The sequence below is a fragment of the Epinephelus moara genome, chromosome 5, assembly GCF_006386435.1.
Source record: "Epinephelus moara isolate mb chromosome 5, YSFRI_EMoa_1.0, whole genome shotgun sequence".
Taxonomy (NCBI): Eukaryota; Metazoa; Chordata; class Actinopteri; order Perciformes; family Serranidae; genus Epinephelus; species Epinephelus moara.
The window spans coordinates 20,351,558-20,370,270 of NC_065510.1; the positions used below are offsets into that span (position 1 = coordinate 20,351,558).

The window sequence follows — 18,713 nt, forward strand, 5'->3', positions numbered from 1 at the left end:
GTAACGCGGCCACCGCTTGATGAGCGGTGGGAAAAAAGTGCCATTCAAGTGCCATTCAGTTGTCAGGTCCCACTGAAAGACAGAAAAATGCAAATGACTTGCATGATGGCTTTTACACACACACACACACTCACACACATTCACCCAGGGGGAGGGTTGGGCCTGTCACTGCTCCGTCACTGACTCCCTCCATTTAATGCTGGTCCTGTCAGGACAAGACAGGAGCAGAATGAAGTGGATCACCTACAGGCACCACACCTTGCCTGGTCTGTCTCTCTCCTGCTGCTTGCTGATCTGGCTGAGCACAGACGAAGCGATGTCACCTTACAGTTTACATCAAACATGGAGCCCTCCGCCCGGACTGAGGACTGCAAATTAGGTCCCCGAGCAAAGATTTTAGAAAGTTTAAGAGACAAGAAAGAGTACGAAAAAAATACAGGCAGGAGGAAAGAACTAATCTGTCTCTATGCGGGTAAATTACCTGGGTTGATTTCAGTCCAATCTGTCTCTGAGTCTCTAGAGGGGAGGAGAAGTGTGTGTGGGGGTGACACTTCCCAGAATTCACCTCCTCCATGCCCTATTCCCCGTAGGTAAACACACACACACACACACACACACCTACACACATAATTTTTCAAGCAATAACAGGCAATCTGCATCTCTAGTTGACACACACAAAAAACACACATTCCTCTTCTGCAAATGACGTCACGCATGGCCTACGCTTCTTCCCTCCATCATCAACCCCAAATTTCCTTAATGCATTATTAGGAAGGCATGAATTAGCACCCATGTGCTTTTAGTTTGTGTGTTTGATTGCCGCTTCGCTTCAGCAATGGCTGCATCAGGCCTTCAGTTAGGGGCAGGAGGGAGAGAAAGTGAGAGACAAAGTGGGAATGGAGGAAAGAAAAAGAAAGAGCAAGAAAGACAGAATAGAAAGAAAGAAAGAAAGAAAGAAAGAAAGAAAGAAAGAAAGAAAGAAAGAAAGAAAGATGTAGTCAAGGAGGAAAAAGAAAAAAGTTAATGTCAGGATGTGCCCCATAATGACTAGTATAAGCTCTAGTGGGAGCTTCCTCTCGCGCCAGTTCCAGAGAGGGTAGCTTGATTGGGGATAATTGGCTAGCCTTCACTAGCGGTTAGCATCCAGGCGTGGAGACAGGGGAGGGCACAGGGGAGGGCACAGGGGCTTGGCACACACACACACACACAGACACACACACTCTTACACTCATATATACACAAACATATACACATTTGCAAACAAAAAAATCATGCGCAGACACACACAGGACGGACCATGGGACCAGCATGTCAGGCAGGGTTGAGTAAGAAAAGACAATGTCCAGAAATTAGACAAAGTGCCAACAACTCTGCTGCAACTCCAAGACACAAGACTAAATGTAACACCCTGAAACATATCTACATTCCTGTGTAGCTCTTATACACAAAACGATTTCAAATATATTAATTGAAGTTGCGTTATTTAAACATACTACTGTGCAGTGTTTTACACAAAGTGATCACATTAGGAGCGGTTTCACGCTCACTCCTGCAGAGCACAGCAAACATTTAATAGTTGTGCAAAGTTGCATTTCTGTGATGGCCTTCTCCAGCCCCTATTAATCACAGTCTAAAAGCAAAGCTATAGGCGGCTGGGATGGGAAGGAGCGCTCATAAAACAACACACACTCCCTGTAGCTACAACCGCACGCACACACACTTTCCTTTCAAAGAGATAACTTTGCAGAGCCACCCGCTCCCCCAGCCCTCTGTTGTGCCAACAGCAGTTCTATCAGAGCTTTTGTGCCCTCCGGCTCTGGTGACTGTAGAGCCACATGTTGACAGCAGCCAGCCAGTGACTCAAAGAAACACAGCAGTCCACACTCATGTGCAATTAGGAGGCTGTCTCTGAGAGAGGCGGCAAAACACTGGAGCTGTCTGGGTCACAGAGACCCCAGAATAAAATCCCCTATTAACTTAAATACAGGTATATTTAACACGTATTTTCACATTGTAATCCGATATGATTCATACGCAAAAGATCCCCCATGTAACTTCGGACTATTTCTGGGTAGTTATGCTGCAATGCTGCAAGTAATAGATTACTTTTTGGGCTGGATCATTTGAGGAAATTTTAGTTTTTTGACTAATATTGCAGTTATAATTGAGATTATCTCTACATGAGAAATAGAAAATTGTCTTGTTTCTGCATCAATACAATTAGATTAAATGATCCAGTTTATTGTCATTTACATACTGTCGGGATTCATTTGTTCAGCCAGTTGGTTAGAATTAACTTCCAAGTAAGCCTACCTACTTTTCTATCGAAAAATTAACCAATTTAGCTCATTTATGAAGATATAATGCCTAAAATGGAAGGAGTTCCTATCTGTCTGTCTGTCTGTCTGTCCTCTGATTCATCCAGTCGTCTTCACACCAAAGGAACTGCAGTCGAGCGTCAGCTCTTAAGATCTGTGGGACATATTTATTAGTAGTGCCTCATGTACACACTGTGTAGAGTACTAAGAGGGGACCACTATTAATTAACACACCACCAAACAGCACTCTGGGTACAGATCTCTCTCCGTTCCTTACTACAGCACATTCAAGAACAGATGAAGAAAGAGAAACTGGAGATGTTACATTGCAGCAAACACTTCAAGCATCAGTGATGTAACTTTTGGAATGAACGCTTTGGCTTCCAGAAATAGCCGGGCTTTGACTTTATTGAGGCCATAAAATGTTCATGTGAGCCTTTGCAACAAAATGATGTGCATACTCTAGCATTGTTGACAGATGCAAACCATGATATGGCAGATGTATTGCTCAGAACCCCAGGAAACACAGTGTCAAGTGTGTCATTGTTTGGGTGAGCGGTTCTCGAGTAATACTGGATGCCAAGCAATCAGCCTGTTCAGATAGGCAGGCACCGCACCAGTCCTCATTAGGATTGCAGCGATATACTGGTTTCAAAATATACCATGATATGAAAATTGACTGTTATCATACTGTGTACATTTACTTATCAACAGTATTGACAAAAAATGCAACTGAATGACTTATTTTCCTCTCCTGTTAACAAAATGGTTTCAAGTTTCAATTATAGTGATAAAATGTTTGTTCAACCAAAGATAACCCTTCCAATTTCATTTTCCTGTAAGGGTCATTCTGAAAATGTTATTTATTCTGTACGCTGCTGGACCTGAGTAATGACTTTCATTCCCTCATGTTTTTAACATGTTTGAATGACAATTAATTGAACCTTGAACATTGACTGATTATAATAATAATAATTCTCCAATACCATGAAATGGTGATATTTTCTGAGATGGTTATTGTACCAGGACAATCTCATACCATTGCAACCCTAGTCCTCATAAATGTGAGCGAAATATTGAGATCAATATCATTGATAAAGCTTAGCACATTTGCTTGCGACAGTAGTAGTTGAAAATTTAATATCGCAATTTCAACAAGTTTTTGTTTTTAGTTATTCATAATCAGTTATTTGTTACTTTATAACTTCTGCATTTTGTCATTTATTTTTCTACTTTCCTAATTCAAACACTGGACTGCTTATTGTGTACTTTAAGACCCAAAATGCTCACTAACAGGAGAAAAAACAATCAACTTAACCCAAAATTAAAGTCTGTCTGAGGAACAGAATCCCCCTTTCAGTGACAGTTCTGTTGACTTTGTGTCAACGTTTAATGTAACACTAACAAAACTTTAGGTAACCTTTTTCATTTAGTTGGTAGGTAACATGAAAATAATACAAGGAGAAGTTTTATTGGGATCACCAGTTAAGATAACCAGATAGTATTTGGGCCTGAAACTCTGCGTCTGAATGAAAAGCAGGTCAGAGACAGCCAAAGTTCCACCTCTGTCATTGCACAACATCGCATTGTCTACTAAGCTGCTGTAACAACACACATCACTTCTGCTGTAATCAGTAAAGTTCACAGAGAGCTTCCTTCAGCCCGCCCCTCATACACACTCACTCACACATACACACACACGCGCACACACAGACTGGATGCCTTAATGAATTAACGAGGGCCTGTCTGCAGCCACACCCCTCACTTCAAGAGCTTCAAGGAGGTGGACAGAATGTGAGGTTGGAGTGGAGAAGGGACTCAGGGGCTGCTTTGAATGGCAGGAAATCCCTGAGATGTTTTCTGTACTCTCTGCCACAACCTCAGGCCCTGCAAAGGTGGTGAAGGGAAATTGTGTTTGTGACACACTCACAAAACAGCTTTCTTCTTTCTATTCTTTGCTACTTTGTTGCTTTTCTCTTTCACTTTGCTCTCTCTCTCTCACACACACACATACATACACACACACAAACATACATAAACATGTCTTACACAAACCCTCCTTCTGCAGCCAGATGTCCTGGGAGAGGGAGGCCAACGTGCCCTTTCACTTAAAACAGCACACACACATATGCGCGCACACACACAGAGTGGAGTGTCAGTGGGCAGGGGAGTGTCCCTGTGCAGGAATGCGGGGATGATAAGTTGTGGAGGTGTCAGGGGAGAGACCCATGCTGTTACAGCCAGACACCTAAAAACACTCCACCCAGCCCTCCTGTCTGATTCTTTCTTTTTTCCCTTTACTCACTTTTACCCACCTTTTTTTTAACTTTCTACTCTTTCTGCCTGCACTCATTTTGTCCTTTTTTGATTACACCTTTACGTTTAACTGCCCCTGACAAGTGACGCTTCACCCTTCAGTCAGTTTTAACCTTTCCTCAAAGATCATTTCCCTTTTTTATCAACCTCTCCCTGTTTTTCGTCACTGTTCAAATTCCTTGGCTCAGTGTCAAATCACAGGATTGCCAGATGTATCAGATATTTCTGGGCAACGTGGTTTTGACTGTAAGTTAATGGAATAAAGGTTGAATGTGCATTATCTTAAAGATAAGTTTGACCTGGATAATTAGAGATTTCCGGTGTAACAGTGGCTGTATTGTTGCACTTTCACAAATGCTGCAAGAGAAGAAGCTTTTAGGGTGAAGGCTAACTGATGCGTTTGGCAAGCTAACACTGTCTCAAGTAGCGTTGGCCGGTGCTGCTGGAGTGTAAATCCAATAATGAACAGGACAGAGCTGCTAACGTTACCATAAGCTCTGAAGGTGTTATGCCATTGTTTTGACGGCTCGTAATTCCAAGGCTCCAGTAGTTTAAATGTCCATTGGACCGAAAGGCCATTTGTCCGACAACCTAGTATCTTGAAAGTAAACGAAAGAGCTGTTTCTCTGAAAATAGTAACACACTCTCCCAAAACAGAAGCACATGGCTAATTATCATGCAGAATGATGTCATCAGACATTCCTACTTCGGATGCAGGTATGACCCCCCCTTACTCTTCCTATGATTGGCTTACCCTAATATTCTTACCCTAACCCAAACCAGCCTCATTCCATATGCCTAAACCTAACAACCTATGATGGCAATGGATACTTGCCAATCAGAGGCAGAGTGTGGCGGGTCATGCCTTTGCCATAGTTGGAAGGTCAGATGACGTCACTCCGCATAATAATTAGTCATGTGCTTCTGTTTGGGGGAGTTCCGTTAAAGAAACCTGTTTAGAATGGGAGGGAGGGGAGGTGGTTTGGTCCAACAAGCACAGGACTTTGACCCTGGAGACCAGTGTTCGTTTTCTGGTATGACTAAAAATCAGTGTTGAGTTATTTTGTCACGAGTTGAGTGACATGACTATCGTCAAATACAATATTTTCCTGGCTCTAACCACCAACTGCATCAAGATACATCGCAAAAGGCTACCCCTGGCATTGTTATAGTGACCAAGCATCCAAATATGACGAGCTCGGATGAGATCACATTGTCTGGACTATTGGAGCTTCAAAACTATGACCTGTTGGAACAATGGGCAGTCCCCAACTAGTCTGAGTGGGCGGAAGTTCGCTGCATAGATCAGCCTCTCACTGGGCAGAACGAGCCACCCGCTGAAGTCCCGCCCTACCACCTCCGGTTGTGTAGCAGTTTTCAACCGTTTTCAAAACGTCCTTTACTAACTTTTGCGGTGTTTGATCTTGCGGGGATGTAGCCATTTTTCTGCCATGGTTTGCGTCCTATAGGTGATATTTTTGTTACACCAAAACCTGTTTCCCCCCGGCAATATTTTTGCAAGCGCACCGTTGCTGTGGCACCGCCCAGAACGTCTGTGATTGGTTGAAAGAAATACAAGCAGTCGGGGCGTTTTTTTCTCCAATCTTAAAGTGAGAGTCGGCCCAGCCAGACCTTTTTTTTTTTCTTGAAATGGGTCTGGTGAGCGAGACTAGTCCCCAACTAATACCATCCAGACCAGGCATTTAACTTAACACTTGGTAACTACTGTAGGTAGTACTACCATGCTAACAGTTGCGGTTCACGGTAGAGCAGAACACACTGTTAAATTCATCCCTTACCATTCCTTTTCTGTTGTGTTTTGGTTTTGGAAAGAAAGAGATACCACCTACTAACTCCTCTAATGCTTCTAGTATTGCTCATATTGGTACCCCATGTATTCTGCTTTGACATGTGTCGTGTCTAGCTCAGCTATGATTGGACAATCTGTGTTTGGGGGAGGGGTATAGCAAATGGTCAGTTACCATCTACTTGTAATATTCTATATCATATGTACTGAACATTTTTACCACATCTTTACCCAAACCTCTCTGACTTAATCTCTCTTTGTCTCTCCATGTTCCCTCCCTTCCTCAGTCATGATCCCACATAGTGACCAGGTCATGATGACATCCTGGCTCTGCTTTTACCACTGCCGCAACAAATTCACAGAAACATGCACTCATAGACACACACACACACACACACAGTGGAAAACACAAGAAAACCATCACTCTGAATAACCACAGGTTAGAGCGGTTCAGTGACTTAAGAGGAGCTGTCCTGTATCAGTACCATAAAAAGTGTCCACAGAGGCCCTTCATCTGTGTCTTAAGAAAAGAATTTGACCAATTTCATCTTCAGCTTCATGGGGAACAATAATTACTGATCCCCATTCAGACCATTAACAGTTTATCAGGCCACGCGGGCTGCTGCCTTCTGCACAGTTTGACACTCAGACATTTGGGAGAATTACTTTTAGTGGCGCTGGATTATGTAAGGTAATTGAGGACACTTTATCAAATTTATTCAGGATATAAGACAAGATCAGAATTCTTTATCTTGCAGTTTGGTAAATAGCAGGACTCTGAGAGTGTGGAAATGACAAAAATCCACCTGCAAAATGTAACTGAAATTAACACGTACAGACGAGAAAGACCAGGAAAATACTCAAAACAACCCCAAAGAGACATGAAATGACCCCAAAAGATACAATACCACAGAAACATGCATAGCAACAACAATCAGAGGCAATACCACAACAAAGTCTGCACCTGTCCACGTGTCCTGCTCCTATGTTGTAGAGGTGGTGGGGCCTTTTGCATATATGTGCCCAGGGGCCCACTGTCTCATGATCCTCCCATGGTTATATGAGAAGACAATGCAGGAGCAACATGCAAACCTCAAAGTTCCATCACTTCCCCCTGCTCCCATTTGAAATTGTATTTCCCCCTAATAATTACTCCTATAAATATCGCAGCACAGCCATTACTCTCCTTGTTACCCTCTGATTTTTTCATGGCTTTGGAATTTTGAAACCGTGCTCCTCCAACGACTAAGTGCCCATGAAAGCCTGGCTTGTACCTTATTTATTTATCAGTTGTTCTGTGCGCAGGATTTTTGGTTAAATTCAGTTTTTCCTTTTCTGTTTTTTTTTTTAAACATGATGCTGGGTGAAGAAAGCGGCTGGCAGTAGCTTAGAGGGTGACTCATGCCAATAAAGACTATTGAATAAAAGCAGATGTTAAAACTTTCCCTGGCAATTAAGCACCGGCGAAGTCATGTGAAGATTAAGGAAACTGCGCTGTTTGTTCCCAGGCTGCTATGATATCACCTGGTGTTTGAAGTCTGTCTCATGGCTAATGACAGTGAGAGGAAGCATAACTTTGTGTTAATGTGTGTGTGTGCATTGGAAAAGTTTTCTTTGACGTAAATGTGCGTGTGTAAATTTAAATGTGTGTTCTGCACCTGAAGTGTATCAGGTCTTGGGAGGTTGAGTGTTAGCATAAGCGTCAGTGACTGAGAGGCGATGTGTTGAGACCTGTATCCCTGTTAGGCCATGCACCTTCCTGGCTGGCCTGCTGTCTCACCCCACCCTGCTGCAGACTGGGAAGAGTGTAACGGTGGTGGGACAAGGTGTACAGGGCAGGATGGTGGCACTGAGAGGCTTCCCTTTCTCTTTCGATTTCAACAGGAAGCGGTTATCAAAAAGGACAAAGGGCTTAAACACATGCGGAGACATTAATGGACGGACACCCGGCAGTTGTGGTAAATTCCATTGAGGCGGAGTATGGTTTTTAGCACACTTTTACACATGCAGACGCACAATGAGAGGGTACAGCATTTTTATGGGCTGTCAACAAAAGTCTGAGCATCTAATAACAGTGCTGGGGCCATGCGGTGGCTGAAGCATCCCTTTTAGCCCATCACAACTTAAGTGGCTGGAAGCGGAGTTAAGGCAGCGACGGGGAGACGAGTGGACGTGAGGTAATTGTCCGAACCAGGTAGAGTGGTTTCCAAATGGCAGGACAAGAGACACGGGTGAGCAAGCAGGAGGATGGATGGACAGCTTTATCGTCACGACGACAGGCGCTCCATTCCATCGCTGTGGTCACCTCTTCAGAGTCGTCAGTGGGGATCAGTGCAGCCCCATTGAACACGTCACGGGGAAATGAGCGGGTTTGGTCCTGACGACTGTCAACTCAGGGAGTTTGGATGGAGTGACAGGAGGCAAAGGCTCCGGAGTCCGCGAAGAAACAAAGAGGGGACTCCTCTGAGTAAGAGGTGGTAAAGGGAGAAACCTTTCCTGCCACACCACCCAACTCTTTCAAGAGGGAGTGGAAAGTCAAGCAGGCTTTACTGAATACAGTTTTGAGTTTGTGATCACACATACCAAAGGTCTCTGACAAAATCCCACAAAGGTTTCAAAAAACAAACAGAATTTCTAGCTTGAAGTCATATCCTGTTGAATTTATCATTTCATACGGTCTTCATAGCTTCAGGCTGCCATTCAGGGTGTGGTGAACACAGCGAGGCGATCATGGGAGGAAAAAATTGATCGATATTTTAGTGACAGCCTCGGGACGCCTGATGGATGCGCCTTTCCTTACTCTTGACCATAACCGTGCAATTACGCACACACTCACGCTTCCTGTGTCCGTCCATAAATCATGGCGCTCACAAGACAAAGAATGTGACACAGAAAGCAGGCAGGGAGGAGCGGCACGGAGAAAAGTCTTGTGAACTGGGCCTGATCACTGCCAAAGTGCCTGAGGAGGAGAGGGTGGGGCGAAGGTGGCGGGGGGGAGATTGAGACAGTGGATAAGACTGACAAGGATGAAATACCACCCGCCACCTCTTCTCCAACAAACATACGTAAAGGTTGTGTGGTACAGGACACATCTGTAGCCCGTGCCCTTGTCTTGCCTTGCACTCCCTCCCTCTTCACCTCCCTCTTGAGGGGGCGCTGGGGAACATTCCTGGGCTCCAGCTCCAGCTCCTCCACTCTGGGCATTAATCCCCTACAGCTGTGCCCCTTACTCCCTGACTCCCTCCCTCCTGCCTCCCCCCTCTATCTCACTCCCCCGGTCCTTTCTTACCCCAGCTGGCCCTCTTAATACATTTTTCACAAGCTACTCACAAGTGACACATGTAAAGCAGGCCAGTTCAGTCACTCTACATTCAATAGAGGACACACACATCGCCATGGTGACACACATTCATGTGCATACACAAATATATACACATAAAACCATGCACCGCACGCATCCTATTTTATGCTGCTTAGGTCTGCTACAGTCCCCGGTAGATAGAAACACAGTGTCACACACACACACACACACACAAGCACACAGCTGCAAACGTACACAGAAAATCCCCTCTGGCTGTGCCCCGAAGCCTCTGCTGTGAGACTAGGTTGAGGGCCCGAGGCCCCAGCATCACACACCAGGACCTTAGGACAGCCCAACATGACTTCTCTCCCTTCCTTTGAGACAGACTCCTGCTCCCTCCATATTTAATACTGAGACAGAGGAGAGACTTGGGGAATAATGTACAGGGGGGGCCTGTGAGACACATAAATTATGGAAGACATGGGAGATAAAGATGTACGCACTATAGATACATGCAGGTCATGGTGAAACTGTCAGTTACCTAAAAAAAAATGTATTTGATCAGTTCCTAGATCATCTGAGGACGTATGCTTTGTGTTAGCTCTCTGAAGCCGAGTGAATCTGATTTAGCGGTAATTGCATTGCCAAACATGGTGATTATTGCGAAGTGGTATTTAACCAATTATCACCATGTTAATTGTTAGGATAACAAATTCAGCCCTGCTGCTCTTTGGCTGAGCTCAGTATCTGACCCCACAAAGACTCCACCGAGGGCCATATAACTATATATGTCTGTACGTTTATGGTTTATGTGTCTGCTCATATCGCCATAAAGATATGTGCATGTTTAAGTTGTGTGTTGTCCATTTACGTGACAGCGGGTGTCTCACTATGCGACTGCATTAAAAAGATTTTTAAAATCAACGTGACCAGACCACAGTGAGGAATGTGGTGCGGAAGTATTGGCCCCCCCACCAACTCTCTGACAGACAGGAGCAGAGTTAATAAGCCATGTCTCAGGAGGGGCTGCTGCGTGTGTGTGTGTGTGTGTGTGTGTGTGTGTGTGTGTGTGTGTGTCAGGATGCAGGGGCTCACAGGAGCACAGGAGTAAATTAAAACACACTTTAATAAAGTGACCAGAGGCAAGGCCTGTAGGCCACCTCCTTCAACACGCACACATACACACTCACATACACACAAAGACGGACACACACTCCGCTGGGACAGGATGGAGAGGTATCCTGGTGAATGGAATGTAGACAGACGGGGGGACAGCAGCAAAACAGTCCACCGGAGAGAAGAGTACAGAGGGAAAGAGAGGGGGGACGGGGAGAAGGAGGGAGAGAGGTCAGCAGCAGCAGCCTTATAGTGTTTCGAGCTCCTCCACTCAGGCCAGGTGTCTCCCAACCAAATAAACCACTTCACTACATAACTGTACCTCCCACCGGCTTCTGAGACCATCCTGTTCACCGAACTACAACCCCATACTTATTCTCTCATTGATAACTGGGCTGAGTAACAGGATTATAGTATGTTAAAATGAAAGCTGTGTGCTTAAAGAGTAAGCACTGCACTCAGGTCAAAACTGGTCAGGTTTTTTTTTTTTTACGTCTCATGAATTATCCATGTAACTAATAAAGGTTTCTTATTATTATTTCAACCATGCTCCTGCTCCTGCACACTTGTGCCTAATGTTTGCTTTGGTGAACATCATGATTATAATATGTCAACCTGTAGATGCATTTCCATCCACCTGTTTTTTAATGTGTATTTTCAGTTTCATCTTGTTGCACTGTCATCTTCTGCAATAGTTCATTAGCACTGAAACTTTAATATTCAATTCACAGAAGTGGATTGAACATGTATCATTTCAAATAAAATCTTATGATATATCATATTCTGGTTAAGTTTGGGAGAAGAATGATGGCTGGGTGTCGGTTTGTGACATTATAGCCATTATCTCATATGAACTTCAGACAATATCTGGAGAATCAGGTCCGGACATTGTGCAGAATTTCCCTTTCATATATTAAGCACACAACAGGAGATTGTCTGTTTCAGAAACGTTCTAACCTACTGGAAATTCGTTTGGTTTAGGCAAGCGGTGTCACCTGGGTAAAGCGTGCAGGAGGCAGGACATAATGTGAATTACACCGCGGTTAAGTAGCCAGTTTGCAATTTCTCGTACTGATCATTTATTATATCTTATGATTTCTTCCTTGGCCCTTACCGATAGAAGTTCCCAAATCTTGCCATCTATCCAGTTTGACATTTTTGTTGCAATCATCATGTAAATGACCCCTCTTCTTCTTCTTCACCATTGGATGTTTGTTTTCTTCCAGTTTCGCACAATAGAAACGTCATAAACATGCCCACTTGCTTGCTGTGAATTCTGCATACAGTTAGCTGCTCTATTCTCACATGAGCTCAGTTGGAGATTACATGGACTTTGTATCAGGGAGCTGGCAGGGTAAAATCCATTGAATGTACAATCCAACTGATTCGGATATTTGCGCTCTTACTTACAGCTCTGGGTAAAGTCTAGATGACTCCAGGTTTGCAGTGCATGTGTGCAAGGGGCTTATGTTGCATAGGTAACAAAATAACTTATACAACTTACAGTAACTTATAATAAGTCAACAGTGACTTCTGGTCAAACAGCGGTCTCCTGGGTCACAGTCCTCTGTTTGTTTGACCCTTGCACCACCCTGACCACCTCCCTGTGCGGACTTTGTCACTCTTTACAATATACCTCCTCCTTTGCTCCCCTCATATGACAGAGGACAGCCTGCAGTGCACAGGTCACATCACACATCACAGCCTCCTGGCTCATGATCACATGAGTTATATACAAACTTTGCATTACTTTAAAGGTAGGGTCTGGAGGATTTTCCAGTTGCTGTTTGTAAACACACATTCAAATTTGGCCCCTCCTATCAGGCTCAACTCTCCCGGGTGTACGGAGCCCGGAGGTATGTAAGAAGGCTTCACAGAAGAGGTTCAGGCAAGGCTCGCGCTGGTGCATGCTCAGACACGCTCAGGCACAGCACCTGCGCTCTCTCATTGGCTGGGGAAATCTCCGCCCAGAAGCGGTCCGAGCTCACAAAAACATCAAAATACAGTTAAAGGGCAGGAGCTCTGCAAACAGTCACCACCACACATGAGTAGAAGCCCATAGGTGATGATTAAGCAGGATTTCATTTGTATATGTCTATATTTTGTTTTGTTTGAAAATCCTCCAGATCCTACCTTTAAGTACAAACAGTGAATATGAATAGCCTGATTATTTCTCATTTGCTCCTGGCAATTTTCTGGAACTATGATGACAGTCTGTGCTACATTTGGATGGAAACTAATTCACTGTATCTTCCCAACTTTTCTAAAACTATCAGAACAAGGGAGAATCCTTTCACAGCTCCAAAAAGTATAGAAAGTTCCCCAAACACTAAGTTAACGGTGGTGTGGCCAAACAGTTGTACTGTAGGATAACAAATCCAGTATTCACCTTATTCTTTTCTATATATTCATCTGGGACTTGTGTTGTACTTTGCATACGGCCTCAGTAATGCTGATAGTTTTGGACAAAGCTTGGATGGAACAATGGGAAGTAACTTGTTCTACTTTTTTTGTTCCTTAAAGCTTCGGTGAGTTTTGACTGACATGGTGGTGAGAAGAGAAGTAATTTGACGCAATGACTGAATTTTCATTTTTGCAGTGAACTATCCCTTTAAGTACACAAATGAACTGTGACACTCATGTAAGATGGGAACAAGCTGTGTTCCTGTGGTCAAACATTGTCTGCTCCTTAATAATCTCATTTTTGGTATATGAACAAAATACCTCCCACACACTGATCCCATCCCAGCTCCAGTACATTCAAATGGGCCGTTTCCTTCGTGCACGGACACACTCACATACACGTACGCACACACTAACACGGGGCTGCAGCCAAGTGCTGGGGACTTCCATTATCATTGCTGCCAAGTGTTCCTAACTTCTTCCAAAGAAGACTTGAGATAGGAGCTACACACACACACACACACACACACACACACACACACACACACACACACACACACACAGTGTTGAGTTCCAAGAGAAGCCAACAAACACGCTGCCACCTCTATGAAAACCCCTCCAGCCAGCAAATCACGTTCTGCTGATCCGACAGAAATAAATGTCGCCAGGCGGGGATACAAGGCGACTCATCTCCCATGTAGTTTTCATCTATTCAAATGAAGTGTGTTTTAATTTAAGCTGCTTTGCATTTGACTGTGGGGCGTCACAGCATGTGATGAGTAATCGCCTTTGATTACTGCACCTCGCCTTACTCTTGCTAAGGGGCAGAGACTCTATCTATCTATCTATCTATCTATCTATCTATGTATCTGGCTTACTAATTTTGATCTAATTTTAGTTCTTAATTTGAATTCTAGTAATCATCCCTTATAACAACCCTAACCCTCGTTTTTGCCCCTTTGGACTTTAGCCCAGTAACGTTTGTCATGTTCCTAGATCTCAAAGGCTGACTTTTTGCTAAGCCCCGCCCCCTTAGTTATTTTTGCTCCACAGTCCTTGCACAGCGCATGTACTTTACAGTTTGTTTTAAGTAAGACTGCAAAGACAATACCTGCCCTACTCTGTCTTACGCTGCCTCTGATTGGCTTACCCCAACATTCTTACCCCAACCCAAACCAATCCCATTCCTCTTACCTAAACATAACGGTCAGACCAACGTAGGCAACAAGCACTGGCAAATCAAGGGAGAGTAAGATAGGTCATACCTGTCGCTATCCTAGCGAAAATGAGTACAATGGTAATGGTGGCCAATTTGCCAATCAAAACATGATTACAGACAGAGGTACACTAAAGTAAACTTCATATTTCTACTTGGCAATCGTTTGTAGCTGTAGCTAGCAAATTTTTACAGCTGTCGCTAGCCAGCAAACTAAGAAAACATACGTGCCTTGGGTTGGTTGAAAATGCTGTCTGACTCACTCATTTTCAATAAAAATCTTTTATAACTGGTCCTAAGACAGGACTTGGTGGTTACATACTGTAAATGACGTTGAGGCCAACACTGCATGTGTCCAGGCAAGAAGTCAGCTTGGTGTGCCGGTCATAAATGTAATTTTTTTCACTAAACTAAAATAAATTATTAATTATATACTAACTCTTAGCCATAGGGGTAAGGCTCAGTGGGTTGTATGCTAGCTTGCAGGACATACTTACAATTGCATCTTGCTTTAGAGCAGATAAACACACGCCTCTTTAACATGAGGAGAAATCTTAAGCTTAACAGACCTGCCATGCCTTGTTATGGCAGGCTCCCAGGAAGTGTGCCAGGCTTTGAAGCCAATGTTTGTGGTGGCAAAACAGCGAAATTACAAGTACCAGCTCTGCCACGTGATACCACTGGGCCCAAACAGACTTTTTCCCATACACTTAAAATGGGACAGAGATGTCTGCAAATCAGTGGATACATATTTTGAGCTCCACAAAGCCTACAAAACTACATGTTTTACTATCAGGATTTGAGCCAATCAGTCTGATAGCATTACAGAAGTCTAGAGGAGCTGCACGATTAAATCATTTTATCCCCATTCAAGTTAGCAGAGCGCTAAACTGGAAGTGGCTGCTCTGCTCACAAAAGTCTGTATTGTGCCTGCTCTTTGGGCCCAACAACTTGGAAGATCTGGGTAATTTACACCCAGGATTTCAAACTTTTGGCTACATGTGCCATTGAGCAATTTTCATAGGAACAAATGGGGCCCCGCCTCAAACGCTGTGTCCAGTTCTCTTTACACATCCATGAGTTACGGCTGCTAAGTTATGTTGGACAACCAGTATTTGGGGGAGGGGTTTATCAAACAGTTACTTTGATGAGTGCAGTGTTACCATAACCAACAGAAACAATCTCCAAAACTTTAAAAATGATTCACAGGAAATGGGATTTATCCTTTAACATCTTTCCCCTCCCGCACACAGGCCTACTACAAGCTGTTCTTAATCTAATACAAGGAGAGGTGAGGGCCCAGCGTCAGGCCTCTCTCTCCCCAGGCAAGGGGGCCCTGAGGTGGGCCACATGTTAGGGAAGCTCAGTCTCTGGAGCAGCGGAGGTTGACACAGAGTCCCCACCCTGAGTCCGGCGGGTGTTTGTGAACAGTGGGCTTGTTTTGGAAGAGAGTGTCCACACCACAGCTGTTGAACAGTTCAAGGCGGGGAGTCCTTCTGGGCAGGGGGACTGGGCGGTAATGAAAATTCCCCAGGAGAGAAGCGAGGGGAATTCTGCGCTGTTATTTGTTATGGGAAAAAGGAGAAGACAGGGACAGGAGGGGAGTGAGGGAGCAATGTCAGAGGAGGGGAAGGAGTCAGAGGAGACGACTCGGTGTGTGGAAGTGTGTGTATGTGTCCTGTGTGTGTGTGTGTCTGCTCAGGTGGTCAAGTGGTCCCTCCCAATATAAATGAAAGAGAGAAAGAAGGGAATGAGGTGGAAAGGTAGAAGGAGACAAACATTGAGACACAAAGACAACACTGTGTGTCAACAGGCGTTTCATCTCATGGAGACCGTTTGAAATGGCAAGGGGAGTCACGTTAAAACAAATATCCTCCCAACACACACACACAGTTTTCAACTTTAGCTTCGTTTTCCTTAGCCTCAAGATATGAACTTAGCAATGATCTTATTCCAGCTGTACTGGTTCCAGTGTTTTGTCCCCATCCTCTGTGTGGGTGCTTTTATGTGCACGCACGCACACCCACGAGAATGAGCTCCTGTTTATAATGAGAGGGTTCCCTACTGTGTATATATTCAAATGGGACTTGGCAACACACACCGTCGTCATTCCTTCAGAGTCCAAACACCCTCACCACCCGCTCGCTCTAAACGTACACAGACCACAGTTAAAACTTCACACACACACGCACCAACACACACACAGTGTTTCTGCCCTTGAGTCACAGCAATACTTTTAAAATTGAGGCGAAGTGAGAAAAGAGAGCCCCCTCCCTCCTCAATGGCATGGCGAGCGAGCTCCAAAGGCTACTTATCAACCCAATGTGTTTCTACTTTTCTAATCTGCATCATTTATTATGGGCAAAACCAGAATAGGGAACACAGCCATGGTCAATATTATGTCTTGGCCCTGTGACTATTACTGAAAAGAACCCCGGTGTCCTGAATACACACGTACGCACACTCGCACACAATAGCAGACACATGCTCGCACACTCGGTTTGCTCCAACAGGCCCCTTACCAGAAAAACCTTGTGTCTTCCTAAGAAAAATACAGTTGTTATGGGAAAAGAGCTACAATACAGTAATTTTTACTCAACATAAAACATAATTACGTGGGCCTTCACAGCGACTTACAAGAGATGATAAAGAAAATACTGTGGCACAAATTAGACTAAATCACTTCTCTCTCTGCATTTCCTTTCTCTCTCTCTCTCTCTCTCTCTCTCTCACACACACACACACACGCGCACACACAATTCACTGGGAATTAAAGGGACTGGGGACCTAGAGAGATGCCTGGAAGGTTCCTGGAGGCCCAAATGACAGAGCACACACACAAACAAACACACACAAAGACACTTTGCCCTGAGGACAGCCCTGATAAAACAGGACAGGAGAAAGGAGAAAAAAAAGAGAAAAGTGCTATTTTATTCCATGTATATGTATATGAGGAATACAATGTGTCCTTGATATATATATTTATATGCTGAAAATTCACGTGTGGCTTTGTGTGTGTGTGTGTGTATTTCTGCATGTGTGTGTAAGATAGGGCTGTTTAAGGGGCCTGAGGTCTCTGAAGGATTAATGGTGGCAGGCCAGGCAGGGTAATCAGGACAGCGGATAAGTCCTGGTCATCCAGGCGTTGAGCTGAATAAACATGAGAGCCCGGTGATATCTCCTACACATTCACACAGACAAATACTCACACACACACACACAAATAATCCCACACACGCACACACGTCAACCGGATCTAGAAGGAGCCAGACTTGTTCCAGAGGATGATGCCAATCAGGAGACTATGTCGCGTGCACTCACACACACATACATATAAATGCAAACTTAACTGACAATATTCTCCCTTATTGCCTTTCTTTGAAAGTGCTCCCTCGGGTCATTGAGTGTAGCATGTTCCTGTGTGCCATTAGGCCTCTGATAAGTCCTCACCATATGTAGACAGGGGAGTATAAAACAAGCCTGGGCTAGAGGAAAGTCATTGTGTCGCTCTCCATGCTAAAACTTGTCTCAATGTCACATGTGCTTCACATTACAGGATCTTTTTCCATTTAACTGTATGGAGGATAGCCTATATGTAAAACTGGAACAGTGTTTACAACGTTGAATTTAATTAAAACACAAAAAAAGCCTACATATTCGACATTTCTTACGTTTAGCTAATAATCCTGTTAGCGGTTAATTTTGCACAGTGTGGCCCAAACTCAGTTTATGAGCTGCAAATTGTGTTTTTGTGGATATTGTGCATATATGAAACTGCATGAAACAAGTGTTTTTCCTTGAAAAAAAAAAAAGCTCTGGTTGGCCGTATTCGGTCATTAGTGTAATCAAGAGAATTCCTCTGGTTGACCATGGAGAGTAAATGGCTCTTTTTACCATAGGCAACATGAGATAAAATAACTTAGTGCACACTTTCTACAGTTGAAAAACAAGCTGGGGACTATCTGAGAATGGCTGTGCTTGTTGTGGCCGCACGCCAAGGGTAGGTATGCAGCCCAATGGACACCATCTGCATGAACACATTTTTTTTTAAAAAAGCTAGCATTTCAAGTGTGTGCCTGCGTGTGTGTGTGTACATGTGCAGAGTCGGAAACCAGGAGCAAATGCTTCACGCCAAATCGGGGGGACGAGGTGGGAGAGCAGGACATTCCTGTGAGATGACAAGCCATCACAGTCACACACCAGCACAGGAATGTTGGGAAAACAGACAGGGTGGGT

General features: G+C 44.2%; 1 protein-coding gene across 1 annotated transcript in view; it reads right to left on the minus strand.

Moving 5' to 3' along the window:
* The window catches only part of bnc2 (basonuclin 2), a 189,788-nt gene that overhangs the window by 135,904 nt on the left and 35,171 nt on the right, over positions 1-18,713 (minus strand). The window lies entirely within an intron of this gene.